A 16,121-nucleotide genomic window follows, 5' to 3' on the forward strand; every position below is an offset into this window, starting at 1 on the left:
GCACCTTGCTGCAGCAAGGGCTCATTTGCAGACATTGTTGGATCAGAGAGCAGAGTATGGCTTTCATGGACAGGAATCCTTTTGGATTCAGATGGGTGGCAGGGTCAACAAACAGTTTTTCTCTACTCATGGGCCCAGACATAGTAGAGATAGTGTTTCGCAGCCTGTTGACTCAGACGGGGTGTTACAGTCAGATCCTGATGCTGTCATGTGTGTGGCTTTAGATATTTTTGCATCCCTTCTTACTGCAGATCCAGGCACACAGGCCATTGATGATGCCAAAGAGGTTATTTGGCAGTGTATCCCTGTATTGGTGAAGGATGAGATATATGTTTCTTTGGATGCACCTTTCACCAATGCAGAATTCAAGACTGCATTACTTGCCCTTCACAAGGGCAAGTGCCCAGGTTCAGATGGAATTACCCCCTCCTTTTTTGGGAGCAGATTGGTGATCACATTACATCAGCCCTGCAAGGCATGTGGGACTCTGGTGAGATGCCGGACTCACTCACAGATGGTCTCATTCATCTCATCCCAAAGGGGTGTAATAGGAATCTTGTGTCTCAATGGAGACCCATCACTCTTTTCGGCGCACTTTTTACAAGATTCTGGCAAAAGCCATCAGTCTGCGGCTACAAGTTTTTCTTCCAGATTTGATTCATGACAAGCAAACAGGGTTTGTGCATGGCAGAAGTATTTTTGATAATATTTTCTCATTTTGGGAGGCCTCAGAATGGGCCATGCAGAGCCGCCAGAGATTGGCCATTCTACTCTTGGACTTTGAGAAAGATTACGACAGAGTAGACTGGGATTTCTTAGAGGGTACTCTATCTCGTGCATGGATTAGAGGAGTATCCTCTCTCTACAGATCAGCCCATAGCCAATACTCATTGGGGGGGTAAGAGGGGACAGGTTTCAGATTTCCAAATCCATCCGCCAGGATGTCCTCTTGCCCTGTTTCTTTTTCTGTTTGTGGCAGAAGCTATGAGTATCTACATTAGATCTCAAGCTGATATTTATGGGCTGAGGCTTCCTATCCGCCGGGAAGAAGAGCTCCTGGATAGTGAGTTGGCAGATGACACGGCTGTTTTTTTGGATGCCTCCCCCAGGACACTCACTTCCTTCCGGACAGCCTTGGATTTGTGCACGGCTGCAGGTGCACACATTAATTGGCATAAATCTAGTGGTTTTTGGATTTGCGGGGATCACACCCCGGATTGGGGTAATGATATTGGCTTCACTTGGGTACAGAGGGGCTTCTCCGTCAAATATTTGGGCTGCCAGGTTGGGGTGGGCATCTCTCCCTCACAACAGTTTGCTCCGGTGTTGGAAAGCATCAGAAGAAAGCTCCTTTTTTGGAGCTCAGCCAAACTTGACTTGGCCTCCAGGGTGGTGGTGGTTAACTAGGTTCTTCTAGCCACAGCATGGTTTGTATGCTCTTGTTGGTGCCACTCTAGGGATTGTATCACTCAGCTTAAGAGGCCTGTACGAAACTTTTTATGGAGTGGTCTAGATGGCATAACTGATGTTACAACTAGGGTGGCTTGGGAGACCTTGATTCTTCCTACAAGAGAAGGGGGTTTGAATATCATTGACCCAGATCTACAGTGCAGAGCTTTACTCTGCAAGTTCGTTGTGAGAGGGCTTATGCCAGGACAAGAGCCTTGGAAGGATTTTTTTATCAAATGCATACAGTCTCGCACGCCCACTTCAGGAGAGGATTGGACACACAGTACTAGATGGGTTTTCACCACAGCCCACCTCAGGTCTCCCTCTTCCCCTCTTATGGTTGCTATCCTGAAAGCATGGGCCAGCTTCAGGAGTACTCTTCGCAGGATTCCCCCATCCACCCGTGAAGAGATTGAAAGGCAGCCTATCATGTGGAATGATAGGATTTTGGATGAGCTTGGCAGACCACTTGGAGCTTCTCCTTACATGCAGTGGCCAAGGTGGGAGAGGGACCCTGCATCTATAGTGGGAGCATGGAAAGCCTTCAGGAAGCTTCCTGCAAACCAACAGGCCCAGATGGTTCTTAATCTTAGAGAGAGTGCAGGGAGAGTCCAACAGATTGATGCAACCTTGCCCTTGGATTGGGTGGACACAGATGACATGCCTATTACTTGCTCCACCTGGATGGGGGCATTTTCCAGATTGGGAGTTCCTTTACAGGTGATTGCTTTTCTTGACCCACATGAGGATGCCTTAGTATTTGATGTTTCTTTGGGGGGCAGGCTGTCCAGATCCACAAACGATATCTTGTTGGAGGTACCGTTTCAGCTAGTCAGGATAGTGTGCTTCATGGAGCATGGCTCTCTTTCACAACGGTACTTGGATCCTGATCCGCTTCTCCTCGCCCTTGGCTCATGGAGGCTGTGGCTCTATGGAGATGTCCCAATTAAGTTTTTACAGTGGGACCCTGGGGAATGGGAATGGATAGATGAAGGGCACCGAGAGAAGGGCATCCCCTTCTTTCGTTACACGGTTAGTAATGCTAGGAAATTCCAGCTCAGCTCTAGGGGTTGGAAACCTACCAGAGCTCCTCATTGGGAGAACTTTCAGATTTCTGCTGACTTGGAGAGAATTTTTTGGCAGAGGCTCTGGAAATCCCACCGGAATAGAAAAATCACTCTCTTCTTTTGGCTTTTTATTCATGGTGGGATAGCAGTGAACCATTGGAGGTCCAAGTTCGGAGCTGACCCTTCTTTTGCCCTCGCTGCCTTTCTACTTTGGAAACAATACAGCACTGCCTATGGGATTGCAGACAGGCGAGAATCATATGGAAGGGGATTGCAAGAACTTTCAGCACTTTTGTTCGCCTACCTTTCTATATGACCTGGGGATCAGTGGCTTGGCTTACTCTTTCAGGGCCCTAGGTATTTTTTGAGAGACTTGACTCCTCTTGGGCTCTTCACATCTGACAACACCTTGTGGAGTCGTGCTCTCTAGAGGATGTTCCGGCCACTCTTTTCAGGGCTGGTCGACTCTCCATGGGAGATCCTAGCTAGCATTGCAGCATGGCACATTTGGAGAGCCAGGTGCATTGAGGCTTTGGAGGGTTCTCAGGTTCACCCTTCTCAGATCTTGGCCAATACTTGAACAGATGCGATACACACTCTAATGGCATGGCCATTTGGGCGACCATGCAAGGATCATCTCGAGCAGCCTCTCCAGGAGAGTTACTTTTCTCAGAGATTGGAGAGACTCTCCCTTCTTTGCTGAGACTTCTACAAGATTGAGATGGCATTTTCAGCCTCAGCCTTGGTTTCTTTCTACCTCATTCCTCTTAGGTGTTTTTATTACATGCTTAGCATGGTGTATTTCCGCACAGAGCTTGTTTTAGCGGGTTTCTTTCTTACTTAATAGAAGTCTCTTTTATGGGAAAAAAAAAAAAAAATTGCCACCTGGTGACCGCTTTTTTTCTCACCTCTCATCTATTTGTCGCTGTCTTGCCAAATTCAGCTCCATGGCAGCTTGCTCCTCCTTTTGAACGCATCTTCCTCCTTTTCAACGCACCAGCTCTTGGCACCTTCTCTTGCTTCACATCAGCTTCTAGCGCCCATACTTGCATTGCCCCCCCTCGTAGTGCTTCCTGGCCACCCCCAACAACCTTTTCTTAAATCGCCCCACCTTCTTGGCACCCTCTTCTGCCTTGCCTCACTTCTTGGCAGCCCTCTCTGGTTTCACACCACTCCTGGCAGCCTCTTCTTGCTGCACTTTGTCTCCAGGCTGCCCCTTGTTGCTGTGCTCCATCTCCAGCTGCCCATCTTGTTGCACCTCATTCCCTGCCCCAATCCCTTGCTGTGCCTCAATTCTTGGGAGCCTCTCTCCACTTCGTCTCCCTTCCTGAGACCCCTCTCTGCCTTGCACCACCCCTGGACCACTCTCTGCTTCACCTCTCCCCTACCTAGCCCTCTTCTCATTGCTAAAGCCCCTCTTCAGGCTTGAGAAGAAGCGTAGTTACAAGCCTCACCTACCACAGGATAAGCTCTTCTCCCCTTTCTACACCACCATGACTTCTAATTGCACCACACCAACAAAGGAGCCTTCACTTGCTGTGTCCCCAAGACCCACAGGACCAAGGTGGCAAATTCCCCAGCGACTCAGAGACTCACAGGGCATTTTGGCATAAGGTGGAGAATTCTTCCCGTGGCATAGAGTCTACAACAGTGTCCACTCCACCTATTGTGTCCCTAGAAACTTAGAGACCCACAAGACACACAGTGAAACCAAAGGTTATTGTTATATCCGACGAAGACGGACAGCCACTCTGACATCAAGAGAGGGAGGCATCCCCAAACTCTTAGACCTCTAGTCATTCTTCTTCTGACCATAGAGGCTTAGATTACACTCCCTCTACCCATAGGCCTCAGTCAGAGGGGTCCGGTGGGCCAACAGAAGCTCAAAGCCCTTTGAATCTCCCTTATTCTTCCTCCAACATCCGGGTAATGCTCAAACCCCTCCTGGATCCCATTCAAACTCTTCTCAGTGTTATCTTCTAGGGATATTGCGACTCTCTACTTGACGAAGTTTGACACAGACATGTTTTCCCCCAGTAGACATTGAGATTTGCACTGAGTTTATCAGATCATATGACTTACACTACAGATACTTTTGAGTTATTGGGCTCCAAGCATCTTCTGACTCCGACTCTGGTGTCTACCTACATGGGAGTCCCAGCTCTTCCTATGCAGTGCCCCTCGGATGATTCACCATTATTTCTCTCATTCATGTCCTACTGCAAATTGAATTGAAGGGGTTTTGATTGTAAGAAGGTCATCGAAGGCCACAACAAAAAGCTGGCCATTACTCGTTACTTCTTCACTCACTTCTACTCTCCATCAGGACATTACTTCATCATAAAGGGTATCCTCCCTACTTTGAATTCCCTCTTCACCATCACTCCATATGACTTCGCCTCACTTTTCTCTTCCACGTTTTGTGCCATTGTTCACAAATGCACACACAGGGGGTCACACACTTGCACTTGTGGTCCTCATCTCATCTACCTATTATATCTATGATGGGCCTATTATATCCATGATGGGCTCACCTGCCTCCTCCACATTGGCCTCTTTGGAAGTCTCTTCAACCTTGACATCCTCTGTCTCTGTTGCTTCTCCCTCTACACCATCATCTCGAGGGCATTTTTCTGGGCCACTCCCTCCTATACCAACCTCTTGTGCCTCACCTTCGATTTCTATTCAGGCAGAGTCGGGTTTCAAGGATATTATTTCTCAGGTCACTCCTCAGGTCTTACTTGCGGGATGACATCAGCCATTGGCCCCCTTGTAGTGGTGATTTTTTTTTTTTGCAAGAAAATTACTTCATTAAGTATGAATGAAAACCACGAGAGCAAGCTCAAATGCAGAAGTACATCATGCAATGCATGAGGAAAAAACAGCTCAAAATGAGCTAATAAAGAAACAAGGTGGAGGCTGAAAATGCCATCTCAACCCTGAAGGAGACTCAGAGAAGAAAGGAGATCCTCTCCAAACTCTGAAAAAAGTAACTCTCCTGGCAATGGCTGCTCTGGAGGATCCGTGCATGCTTGAAGAGATCTAGTAGCTAGCTAGGAATGGAATGGAAATGTGGAAAGCATATTGAAAAGCAAAATGGAAAGAAAAATGAAAGAACAAGTGCTAGGCAATGATAACCAAAATACTCACATGATATAGAGCTTGATGTTGACTGATGTCATAGACAATAGACAAGTACAACAGTATATAGTGTTACACTAGACTCTAGAAAGCCATAGTGTATATGGGATAACTCCCAATATGACACCTGGCATGTCTAGGACTCACTAGACTATAAAACACACCTAGAACACACATTTTAGACTCACTTTGGCTTCATATTCCAACACCCCTCCATGAAGGCAAGGTGAGAGACTACTAGAATGGAACCAAGAACAGAACATGACAATGATGGTCTAAGGTGAGGGACTATTGGAATGGAACCAAGAACAAAACATGACAATGACGGTCATCAAACTGTGCACCCTATGTAACTCAAAGGCTAAAGTCTGAGCGTGTTCAGAGGTTGATCCAAGCACTCTCATGGCTTGAGACTCAACATGCTCAGAGTCTCACGTTATAGCATGGCTACATGACCAGCTCATAGGTCTAGGAATACACCAACATCCTGGAACTCGGCCAGGCCTGATAATGAGACCTATCAAAGCCAATACATAGCTCCCACAATACATCCCCCTCTAAACCTATCAAAGCCAATGCATGGCTCCCACAATACATCCCCCCTTGGCTTCATAACAGGACATGTTAGGAAGCCACACACCAAAATAGAAAAACCAATACATCTTTTTAGGAGGACTATCCAAGACAGAGGACCTTTAGACTCAATGAAAACCAAACACTCAATATATATCATTTTAGGGGGACTACCTAGGGCAGAGGATCCCAAAATACATCAAGCGTGTAGTAATAAATAAAAATATCTCTTTGTGAAAGAGATGTCCTCCAAGTAGCTAATGCACATGTGTGCACATCCCTGCCAGTCGATGATGATGTCGATGAAGCGCTAGGCAGGAATGCCCCAAAATATGTGTCAATGAAGTCCATGGGTAGCTACATGGAGAAATGAGAAATTACATGATGACTCTCAAAATGCAGAAAGGAGAGTCACCAATGTCGCAGTAGAAGCCTCGGGTACCACGCAATATTTGGACTGACACAGTACACACTCTGATGGCCATTTAGGCGAGCATTGTTGGAATATGAAGCCAAAGTGAGTCTAAAATGAGTGTTCTAGGTGTGTTTTATAGTCTAGTGAGTCCTAGATATGCCACGTGTCATATTGGGAGCTATCCCATATACACTATGGCTTTCTAGAGTCTAGTGTCACACTATATAGTGTTGTACTTGTCTATTGTCTATAACATCAGTCAACATCAAGCTTTATATCATGTGAGTATTTTGGTTATCATTGCCTAGCACTTGTTCTTTCATTTTCCTTTCCATTTTTCTTTTCATTATGCTTTCCACATTTCCATTCCATTCCTAGCTAGCTACTAGATCTCTTCATGTGGTATCAGAGCCATGTTCCTAGCCCTGCTCTCTCTTTCCCTTTCCCTTCCAAGAGGTTGAGGTGAGGGAGGCCAATCAAGCTACTCTACCTCCTCCTCCTTGGAAGGCTGCCCTCTTCTCTTCTTCCTTGAGCTCTCTTCTCCACGCCATGATCTGCCACCTCTCTTCTCCTTCCTTCAGCTACATCTTTCTGTGACCTGCGGACGATGTGACACTTTTACTTGGATCTAGAAGCAGAATCACGGCTTTGTGTCTTCAGCAAAGTTGTAGAGGATCTTGAGTACTAAAAATTTTGTTTTTACATCATTACAATCCGAGTTTTCTGTGAAAAGTTACAGCCCTTGCAAGAAGTGACGAAATTTGTTTCTACGTGCGAATTTTGTTTTGGAGCTCAATGATTTGACAGCCCAAGCATGATGCAGCCAGCTCAACATGGAGCTGTCCATCCTCTTCATCGTTGACCTCTGCTCCAGCCCACTATTTGTTCCTTCTGCCCCCCGACATTCTCTTGGAGCTGCTGCCTGCAAGTTGGTGTTCGTATTCTGCCCACCATTCTGCTCCACGTAGCTCTACTGCCCACGTAGCTGTGAGCTCTTGACATTACATTGCGGTGACTCCTTCACGTGACTACTCCGACACACTCCACTACAGTGATCTCTCTGATTAGTGCATTACATCGAGCTTGATGTAGACCACTCTACATCATTAAGTGACTTCTTCAACATTGCTTATTCGATTGGTGCCTGAGGTACTTCGCATTGATTGACTTCCTCCATAGTCTTTAGGAAGGATAAACCTGGATACCCTCCATCGCCTCTATACACCTGGCTCTCCAAATATGCCATGCTGCAATGCTAGCCAAAATCTCCCAAGACGTGTCTACTGAGGCATGAGCAGCTCTGAAAGGAGTGAAGGGAACACCCTGGAGGGAACAAGACTCCACTGGGTGTCGCCGTACAATGAAAGCTGAATCTGAATCATGTCCCTCGAAAAACACCTGTGGGCCAGTAGGAGATAACGAAACCACTTAACCCCAGGTCATATAGAAAGGTGCTGTATGAAAGATGCTGAAAATCCTAGCAACACCTTTCCAAATCGTCGTCGCCTGTCTGCACTCCCAAAGGCAATGCTGTACTGACTCAACTGCCATGTGACAACGAGGACAAGTAGGGTCAGCCCCGAACCTGGATCTCCATAGGTTCACTGCAATCCTTGCATGAATAGAAAGCCAAAAGAAAAGAGTGATCTTTCTATTCCTGAGGGATTTCCAAAGCCTATGCCAAAAGTTCTTACGCACAACTGCGAAAATCTCCCAATGTGTCGCTCTGGAGGGCCTCCAACCTCTACTGCTGAGTTGAAATCTCCGGCCATTTCTAACGGTAGTGGTGAATTTCATGGATCTTATCACATTATCAGTTTCTACGGGGCTGCATCGGCACACATACGTCATCCTTAGCATCAGATACTCTGGACGGCAAGCCTTTTATCTCTCTTGACGGCATGGATCATATAGAGGCCATGAGCTCTTCTTTTGACTCTTAGGGGCTTAGCACATGGGAAGAAATAGGATGGGAATGGGAAAAGGTGGTCCCAAGTGGTCCCATGCATATTTCTATCCTATTCCCATCCCACCATGTGCTAACAAAAAAAGAACTAGGGATGGGTTTAGGAGGAAGAGGACACATGGCATCATTTCATGTGTTTAAGAGGTGGGGACCTTGTGGGGACAAGGACACATGTCATCCTTCCATGTTTTGGAATCCCTAAAAAAGGGGAACCCATTCTAGCTGCTAGGGTTTAGAGGCCATGGTTTAGGATGGGAGAAAAAGTGGCTACTCCCATTCTAAATCCATCCTAGACCACTTGGTGTAGGATGGGAGTAATGATGACAAAAATATTCCCATCCTAAACCCATGCTAGCCCCATCCATGTGCTACGGCCCTTAGCCCAGTTTGGGACAGGTATCAAAAGGACACATACTACTTGATCTGAATCTTACTTTGGGGATGATTGTTAACAGGACGACACCTCCCGCAACCTCTAGAAGAGTGACACCAGATCTTGCCGTGCAAGATGTAGAGTGTGGGATAGAAGAGATGCATCATGGCACAAAGAGTGAGAGCACAAGTGAGGCAAAATCCATTGTAGTAGAATGAAGGAATGACCTCCATTTTATAGAAAGAGAGGACGGCGTAGGAACCTCCCCTATATCAGTGGCAATCAGCCCCTACATCAGTGGGACTGGCCTAAATCAAAGGAACCTCCCATGTGGGGGCCTTTGGCTTACATCATCACTTAGCTCACACATCATAGCACTAGATGTGTCTCTACAATACACACACACACACACACACACATGTGACTCCCCTAGATGCACACATGCACCATGGAGCAAGCCCTTGACCATAGTTGTCCCAACATACCCCCCCTCAAGGGTTTGCCTCTTGCAATGTCAAGGATACATCTAGTCTCATAGTTTCTCATGCCATCTCATGGTGGTCACACATGGCCAACTCATGGTGGTCAAGGATAAATCTATGTCTAGGATCTCATGCTAGCAAAGGTGCCCAAGGGTCAAGGTTTACAAAACTGGGATAGACCAAACACATATCACATGGCCTACATCATATGGTGACCAGAGGTGATTTACAAAAGACAAAACATATGACATTCTTTTTGGAGTACTACTCCAGGCAAAGAATCTTAAAATTTGACCAAGTGATGATAAACAAAAATTCAAAGACAAGTTGCTCAAAAGGCAAAGTCCATGTCTTCTACTACAAAGTTGGATGCTTCTTTAGCTGATGGAGTTCTTTCTTCAACCAGATTTGACATAGTCCTCTTCTTCTCATTACAAAACTTTTCAGAGTGATTATTCTTTCGATAATATAAGCAAGGGTTGATTCTATAACAATCCTTCTCAAGGTGATTGTTTTTCCCATAGTGTTTACAAGTCTTGTACTTGCTCTTTGAAAACTTCACTGCAAGAGCCTCTATATGCATTTTGCCCATTCTTGAAGTGTTCTTTAAGGCACTAATGATGCCTTCTAATGAGGGTTGAGGAAGATTCTTTAAAGTAGTAACCACATAGTCAAAATCCTGAGGCATGCTCTTTAAAAGCACTGCCATAGCATCATCCTCAGTGACAGGGGAATTAATTGAAGCTAGTTGTGTCATAATACTTCTCATAGTGTTCACATGGGCAACAACATTATCTCCCTCCATTTTAAGTTCAAAGAACTTAATTTTCAGATTTAATTTGGAAGTATGAGATCTAGCACCAAACAATATGTCTAACTTGTGCCATGCTTCAAAAGGAGATTCCAAATCTGAAATGTGGTGTACATAGTCATCACCCAAACCTAATGCAACGATGGCATACGCTTTCTCAATTCTCTTTGCATCTGTAGGTGTAGAAGTAGAGTCAATGGCTTTTCCTTTACCTTGTTGTAGTTGATTCACCTTCCTGAGAGGTTTGAGTTCTTTCTTTGACTAAGTCCCATAGATTCTCCTTCATAAGCATAAACTTTATCTTCATCTGCCAAGTATGGAATCCTTGGCCATTGAAAATGTCAATTTTATAAGTAGCCATGAGAGGATCTTACCTTTGTCAGGCAGTGTACTCTTTTACAAAATGACTAATCTTGTGGAACAAAGAAATCTCCCTCACCATATAAATGTAGATTGCTAGAGATAAATTCAGAGAATCCTAATTATTTAGCATACTCAAAACCTGTTGGCTTCTCCCAAAGTTTCTTGATTGGGGTCTTCTTCACTTTGAATTTTGTCCTTCTTGTAGTCTTCTTCAAGTGATTAGCATTTGAAGATCCCTCAAAGCTTGGCATTTTGACAAAAGATTAGTCCTAACTGAATTTCAAACTGAAAATGCATTCTCTGAACTATACTTTGGCATTACCTCAATCCTCAAGCATCACTCTAGCATTTACTCTAGCATCAAATGTCCAAAACTATAAAAAATGCATTACAGTAGACTAGCTCAACTTGGAGGACACAATTCACACAACTGAAGAAGAGATTGAGAGGGCTTTCTGTGCAAAACTAAAGCTTGAATATCAAAGTAAGTTTACCTTAAAGCATTGCTGAAATAGTGTGTCTTTTGTCTAGGAGAGTTGCGCCTTCTTTGACTGTCTTTTCTCTGATTTCTCCTTGCTCCAGCAAGCATTGGCCTTCAAAACTCATCAGCAGCAGGCTCTAGGCATGGACCAGCTTGTGCTAGGAGGGCTCAGGCAATGGTTGAGCAGAGGAGCAGAATGGCGCATTTTTTCGTCAGAGTTTGCTTGAATCAGTGCGGGTGGAATACTCCAAATCTAGGGAAATGCTCTAGGCCAGAGGGGCGCCCCATTGTGTAGAAACTATAGCTGGAAGGGCTTGGCAAAAGTCGCAAGGAATAGGGAGAACAGAGCTAAGCCATTTCTGAGAGAAAGTAGGAAGAAAGCTCAAAAAGAGGTGTTGGAAAAGATGATGAGATGGCACTACCAAAATGATTTCTAAAAAGCCTACCAACTCTGATACCAAATGTAGAGGAGTGTGGGATAGAAGAGATGCATCATGGCACAAAGAGTGAGAGCACAAGTGAGGCAAAATCCATTGTATTAGTATAAAGGAATGACCTCTATTTTATAGAAAGAGAGGATGGTGTAGGCACCTTCCCTATATCAGTGGCAATCAGTCCCTACACCAGTGGGACTAGCCTAAATCAAAGGAACCTCCCATGTGGGAGCCTTTGGCTTACATCATCACTTAGGTCACACACTAGACACATCATAGTACTAGATGTGTCTATACAACACACACACACACACACACACATGTGACTCCCCTAGATGCACACATGCACCATAGAGCAAGCCCTTGACCATAGTTATCCCAACACAGGATACTCAACAAGACCCACTCGACACCTGACTTGGTGACATCATTTTTGTAGGTGGTAAGTTGCCCGTTATTACTGATTGTCCTCCCTTGCCGAAAAACGATATGTCGGACGTGTATTTTTTCTCATCTTCAAGAGATTCATTCCCCCACGAGGTACAGGTTAAGAAACAAAATGAGGATCATAAGAGGCTTCTTTATGCCCTCAAGCGAAAGAGATCAGCTCCTTACAATTCCCTTGCAGGAAACCCTGGTGTGCAATAGGAAAGCATATAAGACTCCCAATTGTTACCTGGACATAGATACACTAGCTCTGGTGGTAGCTTTGAAGCTCCAAGAGGATGAAGGTATAGCCTTTGAGGAGTACAGTGAGATTATTGATATGACTGACCGCATGACTTTTAGGGATCAATATGCATGGGCAAAAGACAATAGCTTGATTCAGTTGGGTGCTGTGTTGTTGGATTCTATAGGCCACACTTGCCGCATGCTGTCCCAAATACAGCATCTAAGGTTAGAGATAGAAAAACATATTGCAGCCCAACATAGAGAGTTGGAAGCATCTCTTCATGGGAAGCAAGTTCAGTGGGATGCAACCTTACAGGCAAGGGAAGCTCATTGAAAGGCTCAGCAGGATGAGCTTGAGCAACATATCATCGTTTGAAGAGGAAGAGTGGACAGCCACCAAACAAGATGAGGAGGACCGTCAGCTCACCAGGCTTAGATTCAAAGAAAACTCAGCTCTCTAAGTGAAAGTTACACCTCCATGGTCATAGGCAAAGCCAAAGCTGATCTGAAGGTGGTGCAGTTGTAGAGTCACTTGACCAAAATCAGAAGCAACTTCGACAGGACAAAGAAAATATGCAACCATACATATAAGGTTGCAGGGGGGATCTTGTTGGAATATGAAGCCAAAGTGAGTCAAAAATGAGTGTACGAGGTGTCTAGGGGGTGTTTTATAGTCTAGTGAGTCCTAGACATGCCACGTGTCATATTGGGAGTCATCCCATATACACTATGGCTTTCTAGAGTCTAGTGTCACACTATATAGTGTTGTACTTGTCTTGAGTCTTTTCATATCAGTCAACATCAAGCTATCTACATGTCAGTATTTTTGTTATCATTCCTAGCACTTGTTCTTTCATTTTTCTTTCCATTTTGCTTTTCATTATGCTTTCCACATTTCCATTCCGTTCCTAACTAGCTACTAGATCTCTTCATATGGTATCAGAGTCATGTTCCTAGCCATGCTCTCTCTTTCCCTTTCCCTTCCAAGAGGTTGAGCTGAGGGAGGCGAATGAAGCTACTCTAACTCCTCCTCCTTGGAAGGCTGCCCTCTTCTCTCCTTCCTTGAGCTCTCTCTCCACGCCATGATCTACCACCTCTCTTCTTCTTCTTTCAGCTACATCTTTCTGTGACCTGCGGACGATGTGACGCTTCTATCCAGAGCTAGAAGCTAGAATCACGGCTTTGTGTCTCCACGCCATGATCTGCCACCTCTCTTCTCCTTCCTTCAGCTACATCTTTCTGTGACCTGCGGACAATGTGACGCTTCTATCCGGAGCTAGAAGCAGAATCACAGCTTTGTGTCTTCAGCAAAGTTGTAGACAATCTTGAGTACTACAAATTTCGTTTTTACATCATTGCAATCCGATTTTTCTGTGAAAAGTTACAGCCCCTTGCAAGAGGTGACGAAATTTGTTTCTGCACGGGAATTTTGTTCTGGAGCTCAATGATTTTACAGCCCAAGCATAATGCAACCAGCTCAACGTGGAGCTGTCCATCCTCTTCATCGTTGACCTCTACTCCAGCCCACCATTTGCTTCTTCTGGCCGACATTCTCTTGGAGCTGCTGCCTGCAAGTTCATGCCCGCATTCTGCCCGTCATTCTCTTGGAGCTGCATCTTCTCTGCCCGTCACTTGATGTGAGCTCTTGACATTACATTGGGGTGACTCCTTCACGTCACTACTCCAAACTTTGGTGAAGACTTCCCGAGCTAAATGTAAGTTCTCCGATACTACTCCGACACACTCCACTACATTGACCTCTTTGATTAGTGTATTACATCGAGCTTGATGTAGACCACTCTACAACAACAAGTGACTTCTTCAACATTGCTTATTCGATCGGTGCCTAAGGTACTTTACATTGATTGACTTTCCAATTGGTCGTGGTACCTGAGGCTTCTACTTCGACATTGGTAACTCTCCTTCTTGCATTTTGAGAGTCATCATGTAATTGCTCCATGTAGCTACCCATGGACTTCACCGACACATATTTTGGGGCATTCCTACCTAGCGCTTCATTGACATCATCATCGACTCATAGGGATGTGCACATGTGTGCATTAGCTACTTAGAGGACATCTCTTACTCCTAAGAAATCTATTATTATTATTCTTACACCTTGATGTATTTTGGGTCCTCTGCCCTGGGTAGTTCCCCTAAAATGAAATGTATTGAGTGTTTGGTTTTCATTGAGTCTAAAGGTCCTCTGCCTTGGATAGTCCTCCTAAAAAGATGTATTGGTTTTCCTTTTTGTTTTTTTGGTGGCTTCCTAATATGTCCTGTTATAAAGCCAAGGGGGGATGTACTGTGAGAGCCATGTGTTTTTGGCTTTGATAGGTCCATTTGTTGGTGCATTGGTCTCCTAGACCTCTAAGTTGGTCATGCATCCATGCATGATGAGCCTCTGAGCCATGCTAGATGAGATTTCTATGTTATGCTCACTAGCCTCTGAGATTTTGTGGGAACTATGTCTAGTTCTAGACCGGCATGCATAATTCTGATGACCGTCATTGTCATGTACTGTTCTTGGTTCCATTCCAATAGTCTCTCACCTTGCCTTCATGGGGGGGTGTTGGAATATGAAGCCAAAGTGAGTCAAAAATGAGTGTACTAGGTGTCTAGGGGGTGTTTTATAGTCTAGTGAGTCCTAGACATGCCACGTGGCATATTGGGAGTTATCCCATATACACTATGGCTTTCTAGAGTCTAGTGTCACACTATATAGTGTTGTACTTGTCTTGAGTCTTTTCATATCAGTCAACATCAAGCTATCTACATGTGAGTATTTTGATTATCATTGCCTAGCACTTGTTCTTTCATTGTCCTTTCCATTTTGCTTTTCATTATGCTTTCCAAATTTCCATTCCATTCCTAGCTAGCTACTAGATCTCTTCAGATCTCCTTCGGCTACAGGCTGAAATTTCTACTCTTTAATCCAAACATGATCATTACAGGTATGGCTACCATCGATACAAAGCAAAGTTTGAAGAGACCTACACAACTTTATGGACACTATAGAGGAGAAGGAGCAGACCAACAACCCCGGAGCCTCCACACATCCACCACGCCACCATTTTATCCACCAAGCAGTGGCTCTTGGATCTACCACTATTGCATGTCTTTCTTTTCAATTCCCTTGGATTCTGGATCTGGCAATTTTGATGTGTTTTCTTTCAGTTCTACTTGGTGTGTTGTATATAGATCTTTCAAGATGAGCCATTTTTATTTCAGTTTTGGAGATGTAAGGCTAAAAGCCATTTTTATTTACTTAATTTGTACTTGTAATTTTATAGCACTGAACCATTGGTGATGCTGTAACTTGTCATTCACCAAGATGGTGAGTGATAGTGGAAGGGAAAATTGTTGTACTTATATTGGTCAGAGCTTGGTCACAAGGGGTCATACCATGGTCACAACTTGGTCACACCTAGGTCACATCTTGTTCACATCTTAGTCACTAGAGCAACTTGTCAACGATGGTCGGCAGACCTTGGTCACACCTAGGTCACATCTTGGTCAGTGGATTAACATGTCAAGGATGGAAAAACGTTGGTCACACTCTGGTCACACCATGGTTAGACCTTGGTCACACCTTGGTACTTCGGCCACATGAATGACGTGACTGGAGCGATACATGAGCAGAACGGGACTGGAGCGGTACATGAGTGGTACATGACTAGAGCAGTACATGTGGGGCATGGCGAAGGTAGACTGACCTTGTTCAAAGCAGGTTTTCTCCATTGTTGAAGGGATGCACACAATTCAAGATGTCCCAAGTGATACGACCTAACAACTAGGGAATTAAAGGCTCAAATGGGAATACTATCACGTCTAAATCTCACCAACAAAAGGAGATAATTGACAAAATGCATCGCACGCTCCTGGATTGTGTCT

At 44.8% G+C, this 16,121-nt stretch overlaps 1 protein-coding gene across 3 annotated transcripts in view; it reads right to left on the reverse strand.

Annotated features, from left to right (window-relative positions):
- Positions 1-16,121, reverse strand: part of LOC147898350 (protein PSK SIMULATOR 1-like) — a 171,742-nt gene that overhangs the window by 150,212 nt on the left and 5,409 nt on the right. The gene's annotated exons all lie outside the window — the stretch shown is intronic.

Source organism: Dipteris shenzhenensis, chromosome 9 (assembly GCF_047967505.1).
Source record: "Dipteris shenzhenensis isolate YYH24624 ecotype China chromosome 9, Dip_SZ_1.0, whole genome shotgun sequence".
Classification (NCBI taxonomy): domain Eukaryota; kingdom Viridiplantae; phylum Streptophyta; class Polypodiopsida; order Gleicheniales; family Dipteridaceae; genus Dipteris; species Dipteris shenzhenensis.